General features: G+C 35.6%; 1 pseudogene; it reads left to right on the forward strand.

The window, feature by feature from the left end:
• Positions 1-6,184, forward strand: part of LOC107701085 (1,4-alpha-glucan-branching enzyme-like) — a 145,657-nt pseudogene that overhangs the window by 36,718 nt on the left and 102,755 nt on the right.

Consider the following 6,184-nt stretch of genomic DNA (forward strand, 5'->3'; position numbering starts at 1 on the left):
AACTTTTCAACTTCATTTATAGAAACACCTCTGACTTTCCGATGCACAATAGGGGAAGAAAGACTGTGATTACTCATGAATTCATTTTAGCATCTCAGTGACAATCAGTGCATGAGTCTATCGATCAGTAGACCTGATTTAGTTTAAAACTCTAAGCATGTGGTAAAAGAGAGGCCTGTGTTTGTCAGTGCTATTTCACACATGCACACGTTCTCAGGTGCAGCACTCTCAATGTTTCATGAGATTCCCTTTCATCGTCCCCTTAATCAATGTTGCCTGATGGATTTCCCACACACGGCCTTCTGCTGGGTGCCAAATGAATTTAAAACCTGCTGTAAGCATTAGTTCAAATCAACTCAGCTTTCTTTTTTTTTATCACCAGGACCTACAATCCCGAACCTCATTTATTCAGGCATGAATATTTCAGTACCCTGTGTAGTGATATTGCATTTTAAAAACACCAGGAACACTAGATGCTCAAAGACTTTTAGCAGCCGAAGGTGATCAATACAGATCCCGGGGTGGCTCAGAGATCTCCAAACAAGCTCTCCTGCAAGGCCATGTTTAATTCTCTATGTGGGTACATTCTTTTTGTTGTGCTTCTGTTTGTTGAGAGATACCGCAGTGACTCCAGACAGCTGGTTCAGGGGTATAGTCATCGTCTCGAGGGAAATCAAAACACTGTTAACTGGAGTCTGAAGGAAGTGAGGAGAAAGGAGAGTTTTCTAGGGGCATCTTCTCGCTGAAAGTGTGTGGGAAGAGATATAGCGCCTGTGTGTGTGTGTGTGTGTGTGTGTGTGTGTGTGTGTGTGTGTGTGTGTGCATGAAGCTGGAAACACCTAAGCAACTTTAACCCTGGAAAAACCTAAGCAACTTTAACCCTCCATATCTCTCTGTCTACACACAGAAATTTCCAGATGTTTACTAAGGAGCCCTATTAACACTTCAGGTCCTTTACTTATTGATTGTCATGTGAGATTTGAGGCTGGACTCAGGTGGAGAGTGTTATGACAGATCAGAGGGAGGATGCTTTAATAGCAATGAAATATAATTAAAGGTCTGATGTCACTTTGAAGATAAAAAGTTCCTAGGTGAACTTTACTCTTGCGCTAAATGCAGACGAGATTGTTCGTTCACTCTAAATTAAACTCAGGCTAATCTTTAAATGGTCCTGTCTGGCTCGTTCTATAAGGCTGAGAAATGTACCTGCCAGATGCAGCTTCTGTAATTGTATAGCGCCAATACAAATACATTCACTCTCTATAAAACTCAAGGATAATACTTTTTTCAGCTATACTTTGGATCCAGAAGTACAGTATATTTACCCTATTTTTTTCTATATGCATTTTAGAAAATTATTTGTTACAGAATAAACTGGCTCCATTTGATTGTATAACTTGGTTTGAAAAATAAAAAAATAATTAAATAAACCAGCCTTAGGTGGATGCTGCATGGTCTTAGCTGGTTTCATCTGCACTCTAAAAAATGCTGGGTTAAATACAACCCAGTGCTGGGTAAAATAGGGACAAACCCAGCAATTGGGCTGTTTTGACCCAGCGGTTGGGTTACATGTTTAACCCAACCACTGGGTGAAAACAAACCAATTGCTGGGTTTGTCCCTATTTTACCCAGCCCTGGGTTGTATTTAACCCAGCATTTTTTAGAGTGTGGTTTAGCTTGTTTTGCAGTATTGTCAAGATGGTTCATTCAGGTCTAGTTGGTCTTCCAGCTTGACCAAGCTATTTTTAGCTATGTTTAGCCAAGCTGGAAGACCAGTTCACTACTTATTTATTTTCAGCAGAGTGTGTACTCATGAAAAAAATTAATGAGCTATCATGGGTCAGTTCACTTGTCTCATTGGTAGATATTGTTCCACTGTGGGTAGTGTATTGAAGTAAATATGATTTTTTTATATATATAAAGTTGCTGAATAGGCTAAAAATTTGAAATGCACAATACAAATCAAATGTCAGAAATTCCTTTTAAAAACATTATTTTGAAATATTGAATAAATATGTGCAAATGGTAGGCTATATGTTTAATTGTGCATGTTAATTTCCCCTTTTTGACGTTTTAGATTAAGATTAAATAGTATATAGAATTTTAATATCCATAACATTTTAATGCTACATAATTTTTAATGTTGGTGCATCCCATACACACAGAAAATAGTAATGTATACCTACCATTTAGGTAATAAAATGAAGAGTTCAGATGCAAAAGCCTCTAAGTGCCATCTGAAATTTTCTTCTAAAAATAGCATTTTTATCAGGCTCCTATGTTTAGGTTCAGTAATTTTACTTTAATGGCAATGTATAGGTCCTTTTCTATGCCATTAAAGGGAAATAAATGAACATAAATATAGGAGCCTGTTAAAAATGCTCATACTTTAGGCACTAATATGTACCTTTAAGGTACTAATAGTGGTAAATACAGTACAAAAGTGTACCTTTTGAAAAGGTACCATCCCAGTGACAGCTTTTGTACCCTTTTTTTCTGGGAATGTATTAAAAGTCTATTTACCTTAGATATTAATGACGTTAATGACATTTTTCTTCCGGAACTCTACTGGTGAACTCTATTCCTCTTGCTTTTCACAGTCACACTCTAAGTCACTCTCCAAGTCATCTCTCTCTTTCTGTCTTTCTCTGTCATTCTTTCTCAAAGTCACAGTGTTATTTCTGCTGTCAGTAAAGCGATGGTATGTTCTTAGCTTGGTAATAGTCTGTGCAAAGCCGAGCAGAGCGGTTTAAGGATGTTTCGTCCTGCCCTAATGTGTCTGCAGAGCAACTATCGATCTGTGACAATCTCCAAGCTGCCCCCCGAGAGATTGAAGCAATGATGGACCTTCTTAAAGTGCTTTGTTTTCTTCTGCTCTTCTCCTCCCCTCTGTCAGCTCTCATCACTAAACACCTGTCCACCTGGTGTTTGTGTGTGTGTCTGTCTGTCTGTCTGTCTGTCTGTCTGTCTGTCTGTCTGTGTGTGTGTGTGTGTGTGTGTGTGTGTGTGCGTGTCAGAGTTTTTACTAAATCATGTAGGCTTATGAAGAGAGGTGGGTTTGGAAAAGAGCAGTGGAGGAGGAAGGAAATCTTCATTTTGTCATAATATTAATCAAATGTGGCATGGTTATGGCAAAGAGCTGTTTTTAGAATCTAGATGAAAAGCTCTCAATATTTCCTTTTTAATAAATGGTATTTTTAAACCATGGCATCAACTAGCAGCACACAGGAACCCCAACAGAGTTGCCTGGAAAATTATAATTTTGCATAATATATAGCATTCACACATTTAAATTGTATACATGTGTGCGTATAAACAGAAACACACTACCCTTCAGAAGTTTGGGGTCTGAAAAATTGTTTTTGAAGAAAGTCTCTTCTGCTCACCAAGGCTGTGTTTATTTGATCAAAAATACACTAAGAACAGTGAAATATTAGTATGAATATTAGTATTTCAGCAACCATAAGTCTTCAGTGTCGCATGATCTTTCCGAAATCATTGTAATGCTGATTTGCTGCTCAAGAAACATTTCTTCTTATTATCAGTGTTGAAAAGAGTTGAGCTGTTTAAAATTTTGTGGAAACCATAATATTTTTTTTTCAGGATTCTTTAATTAATAGAAAGTTAAAAAGAACGACATTTATTTGAAATAGAAACATTTTGTAACATTATAAATATCATTTTTTATCAATTTAATGCATCTTTGCTTTTTTTCTTTCCAAATAAATAAGCAAACTGTGAAATACAAATATATATATATCGTTTATTTTTATGTATACGTCTAGATGCTTCTATTTTGCATTAAAAAAAAAATGAACCATAAAAATCACAATCACATGTGCAATCACAAAAATGTCACATTTGCCATTTCTGTCTGTAGCTTGTGGTCCTGACTAAAACAGGCGAATATCTGTTTTGGATCTCTCCCTGGGCCAAATATGTCACAAAAACATTGGATTCTGTCACCTATGACTGGACTCACTGGGACCCTCCTCAACGATACCAGGTGAGTGTACACAGCTGAGTAGAAATATACACACAATATAATTATTCTGAGCAATTATTCAAGACACTTTAGGACCCTCCCATTGTATTGGGGTCAATTTGACACTCATTCGATGTTCAAACTACTTGAAACACTGGTTAAAGTGTTTATTTCTTGAATTTTTGTGATGAGAATTTTTTCTCATTTAGGGTCATGAATGTGTTAGGTCAAATTGAACCCCATTGGTTTTCACACAATTTGCCAAAAATAAACACATGAAGACACTTGAAAACACTTGAAAAACAGTGAGTGTCAGAAAAAAAAAACTACTAGTCAAACACTAAAATATGAAATAGATGAGAAGTTATGACATTTAAGACTCAAAGTTTACTCAAAATTGAAGACTCGTCTTCTGAATCATCCATGGCGAATTTGCTGTTTCATCTGTTTGAGATTCATAGTCAAAAATCTGTGAAAGGATGCCTTTGACTGTTAGTTTTTTTTTTTTTTTTTCAATTCAATTACTAGAATGTTGCAGCACTGAAAAGAAGTGTGAAAACCCCATTTTACCCTCAGGGTTTTGAGAACCAGATATAACAAAAAAGGCAGAAGCTATTTACAAATAACTATGTACAAATAATATGAGATACTATTTATACTTCATTGTTTTATACTTAGTCACTGCAAGTAACAAACAGACAAACAATAAATAAACAAAAGCTTCAGAGATGCTTACTAAATGTGTCCAAATATGTACTAAATGGTATACCCAGGTTTTTAACACAGCAACATATTTCCAGACAGGAGTCTTTCTTGGTTCTTTGCACACATAAACTCAGTTCTTCTATCTCTGTTTGCTTCTCACACACAAGCACATGCTCTCAGAGGTTTCCAGTGTTACAGGTTCAGGCAGATGCTTTCTGAGCTGTCAGGGAGGAGGGTTTGAGTTATGGACTCTGGCGTGGTTTAACCTATTACAATCAGGTTTTGCCCTGCAGAGGGTCAGTGGAGAATCGTATATCACACCAGTCATCATCGACCAAGAATATTTCAGTTTCATCACACACACACACACACACACACACAAATCCTCTCTCTTGAATTTATAAGATTAAAGATGTATAATTGCTATATACTTTTCATTGTTTTTATCTGAATGCCCATAGGGCCAAAAGGTTGTGGAAACACCCATTTTTTATTAATCTTCTTTAAAATTCGCCATTTGTTTTTGGGGTGGAGGTAGTTTACAATAGAAGTCAAAGCGGGAGGGAATGTTTACAGGACCGTGATGTTGTTCAGGCGAGCATGTGGCCTTCCTGTGGCTCTCGACCATTTATCATCGGTAGCCATTAGCATCTCTGAAGCACCCCGCTCTTACAGCTACCCCTCTTCCGTGCTAGTAATGACACTTGAAGCCACCTCCTCTTAAGTGGCCCGTCACATTAAACAGCCAATTTAATCGGAGGCAATTCAACAATTGCTTTCACCCTCTTGATGTCTTCGTTTCACTGAAGAACCATTTGCAGACGGCTTTGATATGGGTGGTTCTTCCACAATGACAATGAGACATACTTTCCTTTGATATCTATTCATGGCATCAGACATTCAAACAGCGACTGTGGTCAATGGCATCATGCTCATGATCTAGTTTTTTTTTTTTTACAGGAGATGAATTGGTGAGACGATGTCATCTGGCAGTTAAAGCGGTTGCTGCATGATTAAAGGCAGGAAATATTGCTTTTTGCTTTCTGGAAATGGCATCCTTTTCAGTGAGCCACAATTGAATTAGCTTTCTTTTTTTGCGTTTCACTTCTGTGTGCCTATATATGTAATTGCCTATGTTATGTCTGGCAATAAAACCGAAAAGATTGCCACACTAAAACCAATATTATATTAAAATTATGTTGCATTCATTTTTTTCAAAATTAAATCAATAATATGGTGATAAATTAATCAGATTAATCACATAAATCAATAAATAAAAGATGCATCATTATATTATATTATATTATATTATATTATATTATATTATATTATATTATATATTCAGGAGGACTATTATATTATATTATATTATATTATATTATATTATATTATATTATATTATATTATATTATATTATATTATATTATATTATATTATATTATATTATATTATATTATATTATATTATATTATATTATATTATATTATATTATAT

Source organism: Sinocyclocheilus anshuiensis, unplaced genomic scaffold, assembly GCF_001515605.1.
Source record: "Sinocyclocheilus anshuiensis isolate Anshui unplaced genomic scaffold, SAMN03320099.WGS_v1.1 scaffold907, whole genome shotgun sequence".
In the NCBI taxonomy this organism is placed as follows: Eukaryota; Metazoa; Chordata; class Actinopteri; order Cypriniformes; family Cyprinidae; genus Sinocyclocheilus; species Sinocyclocheilus anshuiensis.